Source organism: Callithrix jacchus, chromosome 5, assembly GCF_049354715.1.
Source record: "Callithrix jacchus isolate 240 chromosome 5, calJac240_pri, whole genome shotgun sequence".
Classification (NCBI taxonomy): Eukaryota; Metazoa; Chordata; class Mammalia; order Primates; family Cebidae; genus Callithrix; species Callithrix jacchus.
Window position 1 is genome coordinate 157,209,541 of NC_133506.1, and position 20,042 is coordinate 157,229,582.

General features: G+C 36.7%; 1 long non-coding RNA gene across 2 annotated transcripts in view; it reads right to left on the reverse strand.

Moving 5' to 3' along the window:
* Positions 1–20,042, reverse strand: part of LOC144582780 (uncharacterized) — a 387,894-nt gene that overhangs the window by 40,965 nt on the left and 326,887 nt on the right. For both annotated transcript variants that reach the window (XR_013536220.1, XR_013536219.1), the window contains exons 4-6: positions 15,920–16,115; positions 12,219–12,340; positions 8,003–8,115 (exon numbers count right to left, since the gene is read on the reverse strand). This is a non-coding gene — a long non-coding RNA (uncharacterized LOC144582780). The remainder of the gene's footprint in view (positions 1–8,002; positions 8,116–12,218; positions 12,341–15,919; positions 16,116–20,042) is intronic.

Here is a 20,042-nt window from a genome sequence, read left to right on the forward strand (position 1 = left end):
ACAACTAAAATAATATACACAATGACTGCAGGCATTGGAAGGCAACCAATGTGGATTACAGTCTTTGAATGAAGAAAATACAAAACGTTAAGATCACACATATTCCATCTATCTTTCCCCCAAGAGCATTTGCCAGTTGCTAAGCTGCTACACAGAACCCAAGATGAATGACAGTTTCACTAGGCAGGGGAGATAGAGATTAGAGCTTAAGGTTACTGAAGTGGTTGTACTAAGAAGCAGGATTTCATAGGGAACGGGACATAAAAAAGGAGTCATAAAGTGTTCCCCCAATTTTGGGGGGGCTGTTGGCCAACTACTGAGATTAGTATATATAAGAAGAGATTCTAGAAGGGCAAGCACAGAATAGCTGCTGGAAGCAAGAGATCGTAGCAGAAATCAAAGAGGCCACACAGTGTTAGGAAGAGAGAAGATAATCATTGGTTCCAGCTGCAGTGGCGAGAATTTGATGAATAGTAAGATTTAGCAGAGTTTCCAGTAGAACCACATTCTAAGAGTAAGACCTAGTTCCCAGGAGTAAGGGTCATGTCTCTTGTAGGTGTAAGGGAAAAGCTGAAATAACGTACCTTTAAAAAGCCTGAAACCAACCCTTGAAAAAATTAAGAATGACGTGCCTGGCTGGATGCAATGGCTCATGTCTGCAATCTCAGCACTCTGGGAGACTGAGGTGGGAAGATTGCTTCAGTCCAAGAATTTGAGACCAGGCTGGGCAACATGACAAAACCTGATCTCTGCAAAAAATACAAAAATTAGCTGGGTGGTTGTGTGAGCCTGTAGTCCCAGCTACTCAGGAGGCTGAAGCAGAAGGGCCACTTGAGCCTGGGAGGTCCAGACTGCAATGAGCTGTGATCACACCACTGCACTCCAGCCTGGGTGATAGAACAAGACCTCATCTCAAAAAAAAAAAGTGTGTCTGGATTTAAGGGCTTGCCAGAGAATAATTAACAATCTTTGGGAAATATAGTACAATTCAGATAATCTTTAATATATCTCCTACATCTTCCATAATAGGCACATAAAAAAATAAAAAAAGATGAGCTCCATCCAAGATGACTGACTAGAAGTAGCTGGTGTGTGCTGTTCTCACAGAGAAGAAAGAGTGGTGAGTGGACTCCAGATCTTCAACTGGACCATCTAGTTGGACACACTGGGATTCATCAAGGAAACAACTCAACCCACAGACAACAGAGGAGTGAGACAGGACAATCATTCACCTAGAAGTTGCAGAGAGCCAGGAGATGTCCCTCATCATGGGAAAATGGTGAGTAAGTGAGAGTCCCTGCGGAGCCACACTTCTGCCACAGACCTTTGCAACCCTGAGCTCAGGAGATCCCCCATGACACCTGTGCCCTACCCATGCCTCTAGACTGACTCAGGCAGCTGTATGGAATGTGGGCAGAGTTGCTGCTCAGGCACACATAAAATTCTCAGAGCTTTGGATCCCCGGGCACCCTGGTAACAACAGCTGCAGCTGCGGCAATGGGAAAGGTCAAACTCCCTTACGTGTTCTCAGAACAGGGGCAGAATCCATGGGGATAAGCAGTGGATGGCCTGTGAGGCTCTTCTACACTGCACATTGCCAGAGTGGCCTGGGACCTTAGTGTGGCCAAAGGAGCCCCACCTGGGCTCTCGAGGAACAGCTCTGCACTTCTCTGGGATGGAGATCCTGGAAGGGGCAAGCAGGCTGCTATTTTTGCCGCTTGACTGCCCTTGTTCCTCTTACCCTCAGGCTTGGGAATGAGCACAGTGATTGGAGACTAACACATACCCCCATCACAGGGCATAGGCTTGCAGAAAAGCAGTTGGGCTGTTTTCCCTAGCCAGGGGCCTTGCCTGGTGAACAGTGGTGGGTGGGGGCTTACAAGGAAGAGAGACTGGGCTTTTCTCTATATGGTGGCTCTGGTATGCTGGAGTGTTGGAGTAGCAGTTGTCCTCACCCCTGCTACTCCTTTTCACTGGGCAGTGCCTCTTGACCTGGGCCCCCAGCACAACCACAGTGCCCCCACATGAACACTTTGTCAGTAATGGCTCTGTGTTTCTCTGACGAGAAAATCCAAAAGACAACCCATAAACCCTCTGCTATTGCAGCTGCAGTGGTACGGCCCTGACTCCCTTCAAGCTGGGAGAAAGAACAAAGGATCTGGTCCCTACATTGTATCCCCCCCACCCAACACTCCAGCATACCAGAGCCACCATATGGAGTAAAGCCCAGCCTCTCTTCCCCGTAAGGCCCCACCCATCACTGTTTACCAGGCAAGGCCCCTGGCTGTGGGGACTGTAGAGCAGTTGTCCTACCCCTGGGCAAGAACTCCCACTGCTACTGGCTCTATATTATTTTCCTGAGGTGGGGCTCCCAGAGCAATTGACATCCCCTCTGCCATCGCCATGGCAGCAGTTCTGCTTTTATGGCACTCAGGCTGGAGAGAAACAGCCTGAGGTCTTTTCTCACACTTCTAGCACGCCACCGTCACCATATGGAGAGGAGCCCAGTCTTTCCTCCTGGTGAGCCCTTGACCTCCCCCTTTTCACCAAGTGAAGCCTCCAGCTTGGGCTAGCAGTGTAGCCACCTTACCCTTGGGCTGAACATTCTCTTTAGCAGTGGTTTGCATTTCTCTGAGGTAGGGCTCCCAGGAACAACTGATAGCCCCTCTGCCACTGCCACTGCACTGGTACTGCCCTTGCTGCCCTTGGACTAAAGTAGGAACAGAGACCTTGAGTGCTTAACCCACATGTCCAGGAAGCTGCAGCTTCCCTAAGGAGAAGAGGCCAGTCTGTCTCCACTGCGAGCCCCCTGCCACCCTTGCTCATCACCAGACAGGGCCTCCAGGCATGGATCTACAATGCAGCTGCCCCAAACCCAAGCCCATCTCTCCAATTGGTAGTGTCTCTGCATTCTCTACGGTGGAGCCTTAAGAGGCAAGTGGAAGGTTCTCTGCCACTGCCAAGGTCCCTTCTCCTGCTGCCTTCAAGCTGGGGAGGGAAAATAAAGCCTTAGTTCATGCTTGGGCAGCAGTGTGCGGCCCAGGAGTGCCACGGTTAGACCGTTAGCCAGCACTGGAGTGGGAAAAGAGCCCACACTTTCAGAGCACTGAAAGGGAGCATGGCTGCAGTCATGAGGAAATACAAGGAGCCACATGGTGGAGGATGAGCCCACCTACTGGCCATTACACTTCAGTGCCATCAACTGAATCATAGCCCAAACTCCAATTACAAAATTACCTTGCTAATATACCCCTGTGAAAACAAGGAAGAGATTTCAACAACAAATAAAGACCCAGCACAAAGCCTCGGCCCTCAAGAAACATTCAGAAAAAGAGTCAACTGACTGCACTCAATTACACCACAGTTAAAGGGTATTAGTCCACATAGATGAGAAAGTATTAGTACAAGAACTCGGATAACTAAAAAAGTCAGTGTCTTCTTTCCTCCAAATAACTGCACTCGTTCCCAAGGAAGGGTTGTTAACCAGGCTGAAATGGTTGAAATAACAGAAAGAATTCAAAATATGGGCAGAAATAAAGATCATCAAGATTCAGAGAAAGTCAAAACCCAATCCAAGAAATCTAACAATTACAATAAAACAATACGGGAACTGAAAGACAAAATGGCCAACATAAGAAAGAACCAAACTGATCTGATTGATAGAGCTAAAAAACACACTAAAGAATTCCTTATTATAAGTATTAACAGCAGAGTAGACCAAACTGAAGAAAGAATCTCAGAGCTCAAAGGCTGCATCTCTGATCCAACTCAGATAAAAATAAGAATAAAAAAGAATGAACAAAACCTCTGAGAAATATGGGATGATGTAGATAACAAATCTATGACTCGTGGGCATCCCTCAGAGAGAGGAGGAGAAAGCACCAACTTGGAAAACGTATTTCAGGATATCATCTATGAACACTTCCCCAACGTCACTAAAGAGGCCAACATTCAGATCCAGGAAATGGAGAAAACCCTTGTGAGATTCTACACAAGATGACCATCCACAAGACACATGGCCATCACATTCTTCAAGGTAAAAACAAAATAAAAAATGTTAAAGAAAGCTAGAGCGAAGAGGCAGGTCACCTAAAAAGATACCTCATTAGGCTAACAGCAGGTCTTTCGGCAGAAACCCTACAAGCCAGAAGAGATTACGAGTCTGTATTCAGCATTATTAAGGAAAGAAAAATTCAACCCCGACTCTCATATTCAGCCAAACGAACCTTCATTAGTGAAGGAGAAATAAGATCCCAATCAGACCAGCAAATGCTAAGGGGATTAATCACCACCATACGTGCCTTATAAGAGATCCTGAAGCAAGTGCCAAATGTGGAAAGGAAAGACTTTACTGGCCACTGCAAAAGAACACTAAATACATAGACTATTGACACTATAAAACCAACCACACAAATAAAGCTGCGTAATAACCAGCTAACAGCATAATGACAGGGTCAAATCAACAAATACCAAGATTAACCTTGAAAGTAAAGGGGATAAGTGACCCAGTGAAAAGCCACAGAGTGGCAAGTTGACTAAAGAGCAAGACCCTGGCCAGGCAGGGGGCTCATATTTGCAATCCCAGCATTGTGGGAGATTGATGCAGGTGAATCAGGCATTCGAGACCACCCTGGCCAATATGATGAAACCATGTCTCTACTAAAAATACAAAAATTACCCCTGAACATGGTGCTCATCTATAGTCCCAGCTACTAAGGAAGCTGAGGCAGGAGGATCACTTAAACCAAGGAGGCAGAGGTTGCAGTGAGCCAAGATCATGCCATTGCACTCTAGCCTGAAAAAAAAAAAAAGCAAGACTCAATTGTATGCTCTCTTCAAGAGACCTATCTTACATGCATCCATAGCTCAAAGTAAAGGGATGAAGAAAAATCTGCCAAGCCAATGGAAAACAGAAAAGAGCAGGGGTTGATAGTCTAATTTCAGTCAAAACAGACTTTAAACCAACAATTACCAAAAAAGACAAAGGAAGATATTACATAATAAATAGTAAAGGGTTCAATACAACAAAAATACATTACGATTTTAAATATATATGCAGTTAACATAGGAGAATCCAGATTCATAAAGCAAGTTCTTAGAGACCTATGAAGAGACTTAGATAACTAGACACAATACTGGTAGACTTCAACACCCCACTCACAGTATTACACAGATCATTGAGGCAGAAAACTCACAAAGGTATCCAGGACCCAAACTCAACATTGACCAAAGGGAGCCAATAGACATCTGCAGAACTTTCCACCAAACACCACCAGAATATATATTCTACTCATCTGTACATAGCACACACTGTAAAATAGAAAACGCAATTAGCCATAAAACATAGCACACACTGTAAAATAGGAAACACAATTAGCCGTAAAACATTCTTTAGGAAATTAAAAACAAGCAAACAAAAACAAAATCGTACAAATCACGCTCTCAGACCACAGCACAATAAAAAAAGAAATCATTACTTAAAAAACCCTCAAAACCATAACATTACATGGAAATAATTAAAAAAACGACATACTTTTGAATGATGTTTGGATAAACAGTAAAACCAAAGCAGAAATCAAGAAATTCTTTGAAACTAAGAAGAATAAAGATACAACATACTAGAATCTCTGTGAGCAAAAGCAGTGTTAAGAGGGATGTTTATAGTGCTAAATGCCACACCAAAAAGTTAGACCACCAATTAACAATTTTACAGCACATGTAGAGGAACTAGAGAAACAAGAGCAAGCAACCTCAAAGCTAGTAGAAGACAAGGAGTAATGAAAATCAAAATTGAATGGAAGGATACTGAGAAGCAAAAAACTATACTAAAGAGTAACAAATGTAGGAATTAATCTTTTGAAAAAACAGATTAGATAGATAAACTCCCACTCAGAATAATAAAGAAAAAAGGGAGAGGATCCAAATAAACAAAATCAGAAATGACACAGGGAACATTTCTGCTAACCCTGCAGAATACAAAAAATCCTTCAGAGACTACTATGAGATCCTCAATGCACACCAGATGGAAACCTAGAAGAAACTGATAAATCCCTAAAAACATACAACCTCCCAAAGTTGTACTAAGAAGAAATTAAAACTATGAACAGATCAATAATGAGTTCTGAAATTAAATCAGTAATAAAAAGCCTACCAACCAGAAAAAGCCCAGGGCCAGATGGATTCACAGCTGAATTCTACCAGACATATTAAGAAGACCTGGTATAATCCCTACTGAGAATATTCCAAAACATTGAGGAGGAGGAATTCCTCTCTAATTCATTCTATGAGCCCAGTATTCTTCTGATACCAAAACTTGGCAGAAAACAATAAATAAAGAAAACTACAAGCCAGTATTTTTGATGAACAAAGATGTAAAAATCCTCAACAAAAATGTTAACAAACTGAATCCAGAATCTAAATGACCACAATCTTTTAGGCTTTATTCTTGGGATGCAAGTTTGGTTCAATATAGGCAAATCGATCAATATAATTCATTACATAAACAAAATTAGAAACAAAAATCACATAATCATCTCAATAGATACATAAAGGGTTTTGACAAAATTCAACATTGCTTCATGTTAAAAACTCTCAACAAAATAAGCATCAAAGGCACAAACTCAAATATGAGCCGCTTATGAAAAATTCACAACCATCATCATCCTGAATGGGCAAAAGCTGGAAGTATTCCCCTTGAAAACTGAAACAAGACAAGAATGACCTCTCTCATTATTTTTATTAAACGTACTACTGGAAGTCCTAAGCAGAATAATGGGCCAAAAGAAAAGAAAAAAGGGCATCCAACTAGGATCATAGCAAGTTAAATGATCCCCTTTTGCAGACGATATGATTCTATACCTAGCAAACCATATAGTCCCTGCCCAAAGGCTCCTTGATTTGATAAACAACTTCAGCAATGTTTCAGGATTCAAAATTAGTGTACCAAAATAAGTAGCATTCCTATATAGCAACAACAACCAAGTTAGAGCCAAATCAAGAACACAATCACATTCACAACAGCCATAAAAAGTATACAATACCCAGGAATACAGCTAACCAGGGAGGTGAAAGATGTTTATAATGAGAATTAAAAACACTTCTCAAAGACATCAAAGATGATGCAAACAAATGGAAAATCCCCCATGCTTATGGATAAGAAAAAATATTGTTAAAATGGCCATAAGGTCCAGAGCAATTTATAGACTCGATGCTATTCCTACAAAATTACCATTTTTCACAGAACTAGGAAAAACTATTTGAAAATTAATATGGAACCAAAAAAAAGCTCATATTACTATATGGCAATATAATATTACTATAAGGCAATAATAAGCAAGAAGAAAAAAGCTGGAGGCATCCCGTTGCCAAACTTTATACTACAAGGCTACAGTAACAAAACAGCATGGTTTGGTACCAAAACAGAGATGTGGATCAATGGAACAGAAGAGAGAGCTCAAATACAGTGCCACATGACTATAACCATTTAGATTACCTTTGGCAAAGTTGATAGAAAGAAGCATTAGAAAAAGGAGTCCCTATTCAATAAATGGTGTGGGGTAACTGACTAGCCACATTAAGAAGACTGAAACTGGACTCCTTTCTTACATCGTATACAAAAATCAATTCAAGATGGATTGAAGACTTAAAGATAAAACATAAAACTGTGATGCTGCAAAATAATCTAGGAAATGCCATTCTGGACATAGACCCTAGCAAAGATTTCATGACAAAGATACAAAAAGCAATTGCAAAAGCAACAACAACAAATGGACACATGCGACCAAAGTAAAGAGTTTCAGCACAGCAAAATAAACTATCAACAGCATTACATGGTTTGCCTCTGTGTCCCAACCCAATTCTCATGTCAAATTATAGTTTTCTCAGCATTGGAGGAGGGGCCTGGTGGGAGGTGATTGAATCATAGGGGCAAACTTTCCCCTTGCTGTTCTCATGACAGTGAGTTCGTATGAGATCTGGTAGTTTAAAAGTCTGTAGCACTTACCCCTTCACTCTCTTCTTCCTGCTTTTGCCATGTAAGACGTATCCTCTTCCTCTTCACCTTCCACTATGATTGTAAGTTTCCTGAGACTGCCCCAGCCATGTTTCCTGTTCAGCCTGCAGAACAGTAAATCAATTAAACCTCTTTTCTTTATAAACTCAGTCTCAGGTAATTCTTTATAGCAATGCAAGAATAGACAAATACATAGAATAAACACACAACCTACAGAATAGTGGAAAATATTTGCAAACTGTGCATTCAAAAAGGATGTAATATCCAGAATCTATAAGAAACTTAAACAAATGAACAAGCAAAAAACAACCCCATTAAAGAGTAGGCAAAGGACACTATTCAAAAGAAGACATACATGTGGCCAACAAACATATAAAAAATTATTAACACCACTAATAATTAGAGAAATGCAAATCAAAACCATACTGAGATACCATCTCACACCTGTCAGAAGGACCATTATTAAAATGTCAAAAAATAACAGATGCTGCCAAGGTTGTGGAGAAAAGGGAGCACTTACACACTGCTGCTGGGAACATAAATTAGTTTAGCCATTAGAGAAAGCAGTTTGGAGATCTCTCAAAGAACTTAACACAGAATTATAATTTGATTCAACAATTCCATTACTGAGTATATACCAAAAAGAACATAAATCATTCCATCATGAAGACACATTTATGCATATGTTCACTGCAGCACTAATCACTGTAGCAAAGACATGGAATCAACCTACATATCCATCAGTAGTACACTGGATAAAGAAAATGTAGAAAATACGCACCATGGAATACTATGCAGCTATAAAAAAGAAAGAAATCATCTATTTTTCAGAAACATGTATGCTGCAGGAGACCTGCTTATCCTAAGAAAACTAATGTGGAAACAGAAAACAAAATGCTACATATTCTCATTTATAAGTCAGAGCTAACCATTCAGAACACATGGACACAAAGAAGAGAATGTTAGACACCAAGACCTACTTGAGTGAGGAGAGTGGGAGGAGGGAGAGGATTGAAAATCTGTCTATTGGTTACTATGCTTATTACGTGGGTGACAAAATAATCTGCACATCAGACTTCATGACATGCTAGTTACCTGTACAACAAATCTGTTCTTGTACCCTTGAACCTAAAATAAAATTTAAAAATAATCATGAAAGTAGGTCACAGAAGTTTAGAGAAAAAGTATAAAGTAAAGGAGCTCAAGAGATGATCCAGTTAATGGAATTGAAATTAAAAGTCTTCAAAATAACTCTGCTTATATATTAATGAAATTTAAAAGAATATTAAATAATCTTAATAAAAATAGGATTAAATAATATTAAAAATATATAATCTTATTTAATAAGTCAATTTTAAAATTGAAATTTTAATAATATTAAAAATTAAAATAAAGAATTAGTGAACCCAAAGACAGGTCAACAAAAATTTTACATACCGAAGCAGAGAAGAAAACAATTTAAAAGAGAAAGAGATATTTGGAACATAATAAAATGTTTGAATTATAGTTATTGCTCAGAAAAAGAGAAGAACACAGAATAGGAACAATATTTGATAAAGCATTTATCTGGAAATTTTCAAATAAGATAAAATTATCAATTCACATTTATAAAGCACACGGAACCCATTTGGACAAATAGATCACATCTGGATATGTCCTAGTCAAATTGCTGAATATCAAAGACAAAGGGAAATAGTTTAAAGCACTTAGAAAAAAGTCATGGTATCTTCAAAGGAAAATCAAGACTAATGTTTAAATTTTTTGTCAAAAACTATAGAAGCTGGAACATAAGATAATGATATCTTTAAAATATTAAAAGTAAACATAAACCCCTCAAATCTATACTCTCTGAAAATATCCTTCAAAATGGAAAAAACACTCATTTATTCATTTTATCATGTTCTTTTGTCATATATAGAAACAATCATAAGCTAAAAGAATTCACAACTTGCAGATCTTCTCTAAAATGAATACTAAAGGACGAAAACAAAGGAAACACAGAAAGAAAGAAAGAAGCTGAATAAATGCCAATAGAAAATTCCAAACTGAAATGCAAAGTGAAAAAATAAAATTCAGAATAAAATATAAAAAAACTATAGGACAATTACAAATGTCATAACATACTCATAATGAGAATACTAGAGGGAGAAGAGGGGAAAAGAACAGAAAAAAAATAATGTATTTGCTTAAATAATGATAGAGAATGTCCCCAGATTAATAATAAATAGCAACTACAGATCCAGAAAGGTCAGATATGGCCAAGGAGGATAACCCCTAAAAACCTTATACCTCACCATACATATTCAAACTGCAGAAAATCAAAAACAGAGAGAAAGCTTTGAAAGGATCTAGAGAAGAACACTTCACCAACAGAAAAGAAAGGATAATAATTACATCAGCTATTTTCTCAAAAAAACATGCAAGAAAAAAAGTAAAATATTTTAAGGTGTTGAATGAAAAACGAATTCTAAGATTCTGTATCCCACAAAATAATCTCTAAATAGTGACTTTCTGAGACAAACGAAATTTGAGGGAATTTTTAGCCATAGGTTTGCCTTGCAATAAATATTGAAAGGAATTTTTAAGAAAGAATGAAAATGACACAAGTCAGAAATTCAGATCTATATAAGGAGAAGAAGAACTTTAGAGAAGGAATACATTAAGGTAAATATAAAATACATTTATTCTTAAATAATTTAACAAATAACAGTTCAGTTATAATAGCAACATAGTATTCAGTGATTATAGTTTATAGGTAAGTGAAATATTGATCACCTCAATGTGGTAAGGGAGAAGAGGGAGGAATTGGGAATAATCTCCTGTATTTGTTCTACCTGTAAAATATTATACTGTAATTTGAAAAAGGACTTGAATTAGTTGTACATGTATATTGCAGACTCAAGGACAACCACTTTAAAAAGTAAAAAAAAAAAATAATAATTTATATGCTAAGGATAGAGAAGAAATGGAATCATATAAACTCATAAGATGCTCAACTAAAAGCAGAGGAGTCAGAGTGAAAGAAAAAAATAAGGGAAGCAAACAATCATAACAGATGTGATAGATTCTAATACAACCGTACCAGTAATTACTTTAAATATACATTTTCTAAATACATCAATTAAAAGACAGATTGTCAGAATGAATTCAAAATAAGACCCTATTTTATGCTATCTCCAAGAAACCCAGTTTAAATAAAAACACATATACTAAAGTAAAGGTATGGAGAAATATACATCATGCCAACACTAATAAAAAGAAAGGTGTTGTAGCTATATAAATTTCAGACTAAGGTAAAATACTAAGGAAAATTATCAAGGATATACAGGGGCATTACATAACAATAAAGCCATCAATTATTGAAGAAGACATAAAAATCCTTCAATGAGTGTATCAAACCACAGAACCTCAAAGTAAGTGAAGCAAAAGCTAATAGAATCGATAGAGCAAAGATAACTGATAGATCAACTAGCTAAATCCACTATTAGAGAATAATATATCATCACCCCTCTATCATAACTGACAGATCCAAAAGGGAGAAAATCAGTCAGGACATAGTTGAAGTCAACAGCTCCATCAGTCAAATGGCTCTTTAGCACCTACAGAATAGTTCATGGAACAACACAAGCATACACATTCCTTTCAAGATCACATAAAACATTCACTGAGATATTAGTATTCTGAATCATAAAACACATCTCAACAGCTTTAAAAGAATGTGCAATATATGTGCACTTAGACCATGATGGAGTTGTGAGAAAATTTGAGAAGACTCCAAATGGACAAATACAGGACTAGTTAAGCATCAGAAAACAAACAAATACCATGCGATGAATGGAAGCACATTACATTTTTAAAATCCATTAGTTCCTAATAATACTTTAAACATTCTTATTCTCAACTTTTCTTGTTGCTAGGGTACCAGCTTATTATTCTGAACACTGATAAAGGAAAACAGTCAAGTATTTATTCTGACTCTTCTGTACTGAATAACTAATGAAGAAATTTTTAAATAGATTTCTAGCATAACATATTCAGATAATAATCAAATTTGAATATTACTAGTTGGGAAACCCTAATAAAACCATGAATTAAAAATTATTTTTGGTTGCTAAAACCATAAAATAAAAGGCTGATAAAGAATTTTGTAATGGTCCAGGCTGTCCCCAACTGAACAAACTAATGTGAAAATTACAAAAAGAGATACCATAGGACATTGTATATATCCTGATGTAATGCCATAGGAAGTATACAGCACCATCTATGAATGATTCTTCACAAAAACAATCAAATCTAAATCTGGACAAGCACTTAGTTCTGGCTTCCGGTCTGTAGGAAACATAAAAGAATGAAGGAAATTGTTAAAGATACAAGAGAAATTCAGTTAGCAGACTCTAGAAATTAAAAAATATTATAAAACCAATGATTTGGCTTAACTTTACAAAGGCATTGATTTTAAAAGACATATCAACTGAACACAAACACTGAAATTATGAAAGAGAAATTTTAAAACACTGACAAGATTGTACATGATATGAAAGAATTCTTGTATCTTAGAAATGGAATACTTTCAGATTATATAATACCTTTGACTCATTTTAAATTAAACCAGTGGTGAAGAAGAGAGGTTTATTGGGAGAGTAAATGAAACAAGATTGGTACATGTTGAAGCATGTAACGAGTTCTGGCTGAGTTCTCCCGGCTCAGCTCTCTGAGCCCTCTCTAGCTGAGCTCTCCTTAAAGTAACAGATGCTTTGAGCCAAGTTGATAGCAATGCTTTCATGAAAATTAAGAAGTTAGCAGACACATGAGGGTGCGCTCACACACACACACACACACACACACAAACAATGATGAAAGTTGGCTGACAAAGTGATATTCTAGAATTTCAACTAGAGAATGAGCTGTGGTGCCTGGAGTTCATAGTTCATTTATACACAAGAAACTTATATAAATATGTAACCCATCTTTTAGGACTCTTCTTATTTCAGGATAAAGGTAATGAAGAAATGAAAAAAATGAGCACTTACAAATTGTTTCCTGGTCAAAATAATGGTGGAATGTATGGATATCTATAGATAACTTACAAACAAAGTAAATATGTTTCACTTGGTCTCCCTAAGAACAAAATGAGATGAGTAAACAGCAACTTAAGACTGCGATTTCCCAAAGAAAGGCTTGCCCGTTAAGCTGTGGAGTTTCTACCAAATGACTGTAGAAACTACCAGAAGTGAGGGTAGGTAATAGTTTTGACACCATTGCTCACCTTTGTCAGTCAACAGTAATGTCTTTATGACCACAAAATCTTGAAATTTTAAATATTTGCCAGGATTTTTTCGAGATAGCCTCAAATTTCTCCACTTCAGTAATAAAGTTTTGTTTTCTATTGCATTTCAAGTCCAGCTGAAGCACCACCATGAGCGAAGTACGTCACTATTTTCTTTTAAACAGTGAGGGCTCTGAGTACCAATTACTATATTGAGACAACTAGCTTGTTAGTTCTATCATGACCTTTGATGTGTCTTGTTTTAAACAGATCCTCTAGATATCAACTCAAAAATAAAAAGTATGACTCATAAAGGAAAAAGCTATCTTTTCAGAGACTTTATCATTGTTTCATTAGCTATCCTGCATTCCTGGTGCATCAAAAATGTAATACAGTTTGTGAAAAATTAGGCTATTTAAAATTTTAAGAAAATATGTATGACATAAAGTGGGTTACATGTTTATCTGAAATGATTAAATTCATCATACATTTCAATGATATGAAGAGAGAAGGAATGGCAGAATGGCAATCTCCACAGACTCTTGAGTTCTAGGCAATGGGTTTGAAACCAGACTTCTGCCACATACTAGCAGGTAGGACAAGTCAATTTAATCCTGTTGTTCCAATCGCCTCATCTGTAAAAAGGGAGCAATAATAAGATCTACTTAATGATCAAATGAGGTAATAATGAAAAGTGCTTAGAACATGGTACGTGCTCATTAATTTCTGTTACTTTTATAATCTCTGTTAATTTTAACACTAGTACTACCCATATGCTAAATATGAGAAGTTCTTACAGAGGACAGAATCTCAATATATTCTAACTCTGAAAGGTAAAGATTTTTTCATTTCCTTAAAATGATATGACTTGCTTCTAGCATTATGCAGAGTAGAAAAATTTAAAAATATGCTGGGATTTTAGATGTTTTATATAAATAAATACTAATATTTTACAAAGTGCTTAATTTTTTTCCAAATAATTTTTTTAACTCCAAGTCTAATTTTTCACTATAGCTCATATATCCTGAGAAAATATGAATACTAATATGTCACATTATTTTAAAAATTATGATACGCTAAATAAAAAATTTTAAATTATGTCAGAATATGTACTTGATCTCAATGCCATTTTGAAGGAGATGACTAGGATTTCATTTAATAAATTCAATGTATTATCACTCTTTTCCACAATTTCTTTCTTGTGTCTTACTGGAATAATTTTTTATAATTCATTTTTTATAATTCATGACAATGAATTATTTTTTATAACATTTTTTATAATTCATGACAATGTAGGAGTTTTTCTACTGTAAAAAAGAAGGCATGTATATATATACATATATGCTGGTTTATACTTAGCCAAGGCCTTGAAAAAAAAAATCAAGGAGGCCAAATCAATCTCTCTCTCTCTCTCTCTCACACACACACACACCCTGTATTAATAAAAAGGTATTTGTTTGCTTGTCTTTCATTTTTTCAAGAATTGCCTTAAGCCTTCATTTTCCTTTCTATGCAGTATATTTATCCAACCAACTTATTAGATCACTAACCTTTTAATTTGCAAAGAATCTCTGGATTGGCTATATGTATGCATTTGACTTCAAATATCTGATTAATGAAGACAATTAGAAACACACATATAAATTGGACTTCCAGGACTACATTACCTGATTTGAAATAATATAATAGCTTTAAATAATGTAAGATACAAGATAGGCTATTTTAAAATTTCTCTTTTTTACCATTTATTAATACAACATAAAGTAATGAAAGATATGTTAAAGTATTAGCCACCTCTAATTTGTAGCAGTTTTCTAAACTCTGGTACCAAATTCAAATTTTTGGCAGGTTTATGTATTACACATGCACACTTTTCTCACATGCACAAATATATGTTTCATGTAGTGTTTTTGTTTGCTTTAACATCTCTATGAGACTTTACTCAGATAACTGTTTTAATCCAAATTTCAAATAATTACTAAAAATCACCATATTTAAATAACATGCTATTGAAGTAAGCAACTAACTTGCCTCATGTATCACTAAAATCCTATGTATAGTACTTACAGGGATCTTAACTATCATACATGTACAACTGTATGAATTCTATGATACTTTTACCCTTAATATACACTCTATCTTTTGACACTGCTTCCATATTTTCATATATGTTAGTATCTTTATAATTGACAGATTAAATACATTTGTTGTTTATAACAGAAACGTCATAAAATTATGTTCCCTTAGAGAAAAATGCGCCATATATGTTCACTGCCTGTTCTTGCCATCCTATCTCCTTTTCAATTGCATGATTTTTTTCCGAGACAGAGTTTTGCTGTTGTTACCCAGACTGGAATGCAATGGCACGATCTTGGCTCACCGCAACCTCCGCCTCCTGGGTTCAAGCAATTCTCCTGCCTCAGCCTCCGGAGTAGCTGGGACTACAGGCATGCACCACCATGCCCAGCTAATTTTTGTATTTTTAGTAGAGACAGGGTTTCACCTTGTTGACCAGGATGGTCTTGATCTCTTGACCTCGTGATCCACCCACCTCAGCCTCCCAAAGTGCTGGGATTATAGGTGTGAGCCACCACGCCCAACCTTCAGTTGTATTTTTTAAACATCACTCTTTTCCTTCTCACCTTCTCTTCACTCCTGTGGTTTACAGGTGTAATGATGTCAGCCTCAAAGCCCAGCACAGGTAGTAAGGGTGGTGGGGCAACACAGTATCCCAGTACATCATAAGGCTGGATGCTGAGGAGGAAGTTGTGCTGTAGAGGATCTGGAGGCAATGCTCTGAAGCCAAGGAAGCAGACAGGTGCATGGACAAGATGGGGCCTGTGAAGGACATGGCCAAAGAGATGCCAAAATATTTATGAGTATACCTAAGTACCACAATGTGTACTTATTGTACTTTGTACTTATAATAAGTACAAATATTGAAAGTACAAAGTACAATAAGTAACATTAAGCATAAAGTACAAGTGCACATTGTGAGTACTTATGTATACTTATTCCAATAAGTAAAAAGTACAATAAGTACTTATAATAAGTACAAAGTACAATAAGTATACATATTAATGGTGTGGGGAACAGGTTTATCATTGAGAACAGATTCATAATTTCGGCAAAGGAAGACAGCTAAAAACCCCAATGTGTTTGATTGAAATTACAAATATTGATATGAACTCATGAGTTTTATTTATACATACACAGACATAAATACACATTGATAAGTAGAAATGGTTATATATGTATGTTTGCATTTGCCTATACATACTAGATTTTTATTATTTGAAGTATTACACATTATTTGAAGTTTTATAACATTGCTGTAAATATGAAATTAGCAGAAACTAAAACCACTGTTTTTAGAAAAATATATATAGTTAGGTTCCTGTGAGGCTCTGGTTACATTTTTGTCAACTGATCATTACATAACTTTGTTTTAGGTGTGTTTCTGCTTAAAGACACTTTATTGAATATATATTGTTGATTCATAGTCAACAACAGCACTACAGCTCACACCTGAATGGACTTTATCTAGCACATATTTTCTCTGTACATCGTATCACAGGCTTCTTGTGCTTAGGAACATTAGGCAGCACTTGAGTACTACCCTGGGGTCATTTTAAATAGCAACATCACCAAAACAGCAAGATGTGAAATGTAGCACTAAACAGATCACAAAAAGGACACTTGTTTATAGCATGGAGATGGAAACAGAATGGGAGAACATTGCCTTATTTTATTTCAATTGGAAACTCTTTTACGGGGTACTTCAAATTTTTGGTCACTTTGAGCATGTTCATGAATAAAGCAAAAGAATCATGAGTACTGATTTTAGGGTTTCAAATAAATTTTAGCAAGTAAGTGGATTTGCAAATATAAAACCCAAGAACAGTAAAAATAAAACTGTATATCTACATATTTATCTAGTTGTACATATTTCTAAGCTCTGTCTACTAGGAGGGCGTAGAAGCACTGCACGCTTCTAGTTTTTGGGTATTGGTATCTAAATACCATTTTCTACTAAAATGAGCAGACAGCCTTGCAGAAATGGCTGATTTCAAAATAGGGACAAGAAAAGTACAATATAAGCTTGCACATTATATTGAGTCAAAAAATAAGGCATAAGGAAATGCTCAAAGAGTAATGGAACATGAAGAGAACACAGAAGCCAGGTTGACATGGCTCTTATTGGCTAAATTTAGAATAATTTTAACATCAAATAAACAATGAGAGTATCAGACTGAACCAATGAATATAGAAGAAATTCATTAGGCTAAATGTTTGTGTGTATGTGTATTTACATATTATATATACACACTACTTTCACTTCACTAAGAAAAGTAGTATGTATATACTAATTTCTTAGTCAAAAAGAGAGTGGCAAATGCAGGAAAAAAATATAAGAAGAATGATATAATTAGTATTAGGCAGCCAAAATAGCAGTCCCCCTCTAGTGAATAGAGAGGGGAGTCATAAATGGATTAGTGGATTCTATGAATGGTAGGTAGATGTATGACATAGAATAGGATATTAGCATAATATCTCAATAGTTATCTGCAAAGTGTTAATCATAAGTTAATTAAAATAAAATCATCGTAGAGGTTTTTATAAAAACTTAAATGTTTTTTGAATTAATATAAAGGGGCAGACTGTGATGAGGATACCTCCCTGGTGTGTGGGGCATCTCTGAAAAAAAGGCAGCAGCACACCAGGAACTTATAAATAAAGCCCCAACTTCCCAGGACAGAGCACCTGGGAAAAAGTTGGCTATGCGTTCCGCTCATGAAAACAGCATGGTACTGGTACCAAAACAGAGATATAGACCAATGGAACAGAGGCCTCGGAGGCAATGGCGCACATCTACAACCATCTGATCTTTGACACACCTCACAAAAACAAGCAATGGGGAAAGGATTCCCTGTTTAATAAATGGTGTTGGGAAAATTGGCTAGTCACGTGCAGAAAGCAGAAACTAGACCCCTTCCTGACACCTTACACTAAAATTAACTCCAGATGGATTAAAGACTTAAACATAAGACCTAACACCATAAAAACCCTAGAAGAAAACCTAGGCAAAACCATTCAGGACATAGGCATAGGCAAGGACGTCATGACTAAAACACCAAAAGCATTGGCAACAAAAGCCAAAATAGACAAATGAGATCTAATTAAACTCCAGAGCTTCTGTACAGCAAAAGAAACAATCACTAGAGTGAACTGGCAACCAACAGAATGGGAAAAAATTTTGCAATCTACCCATCTGACAAAGGGCTAATATCCAGAATCTACAAATAACTAAAACAAGATTTACAAGAAAAAAACAAACCCATCCAAAAGTGGGTGATGGATATGAACATACACTTTTCAAAAGAAGACATATATGAGGCCAAAAAACATATGAAAAAATGCTCCTCATCACTGGTCATTAGGGAACGGCAAATCAAAACCACATTAAGATACCATCTCATGCCAGTTAGAATGGCGATCATTAAAAAATCTGGTGACAACAAATGCTGGAGAGGATGTAGAGAAATAGGAATGCTTTTACACTGCTGGTGGGAGTGTAAATTAGTTCAACCATTGTGGAAGACAGCATGGTGATTCCTCTAGGACTTAGAAACTCCATTTGACCCAGCAATCCCATTACTGGGTATATATCCAAAGGATTATAAATCTTTCTATTATAAAGGCACATACACAAGTGTGTGTTCATTGCAGCACTGTTCACAATAGCAAAGACCTGGACCCAACCCAAATGCCCATCGATGATAGACTGGACAAGGAAACTGTGGCACATTTACACCATGGAATACTATGCAGCCATAATAAACAATGAGTTCGTGTCCTTTGTAGGGACATGGATGAATTTGGAAACCATCATTCTCAGCAAACTTACACAAGAACAGAAAATCAAACACCACATGTTCTTACTCATAGGTGGGTTTTGAACAATGAGAACACATGGACACAGGGAGGGAAGTATCACACACTGGGGTCTGCTGGTGGGAATAGGAGAGGGACACTGTGGGTAGGGAGGTTGGGAAGGATAACATGGTGAGAAATGCCAGATATAGGTGATGGGAGGATGGAGGCAGCAAACCACATTGCCAAGCATGTACCTATGCAACAATCCTGCATGATCTGCTCATGTACCTCAGAACCTAAAATGCAATAAAAAATATACCTATATGGACACACACACACACACACACACACACGTATACAAAATTTTTTGAATTTTAACCTTATTTGGGGATGTCTCAGTGGTTATTTTATTCCATGTATTTAAATCAATATTCTTGCACGAAAACATATGGAGACTTTATGTAATATTTTCATGTATTCTTGCCTCCCAACTAGGTTTTAACTACCTTGAGGTAGTTAGGAACAAATTCTTTCAGGGTATTTTTCTCAATAACAATCATATTAACATGAACGAAATGCTGTTCTACTATCACCATTACTATTGTCAATGTTAATTCCCAATAGAAAACCATTGCTTTGTCAGCCCAGTGACCCTACTCCTGTATTGGGAAGTGCAGTTCTCATCTTTTTAGACATTCTTTATTATACCATTCCAATCCTATGGTTCTCAAGGGTTCTTCCATTTTAACATGACACCATTACATGAGTTCATTGCCCAAAGATGAGCAGCAGACCCAGGTAGGAATATCATGTAGATTTTGTGAGTGTTTTTAAAACTGAAATAGGGTGCTTCCAAAGTAGCAAATGCTGTGAGTCAGGAAGTCTGAC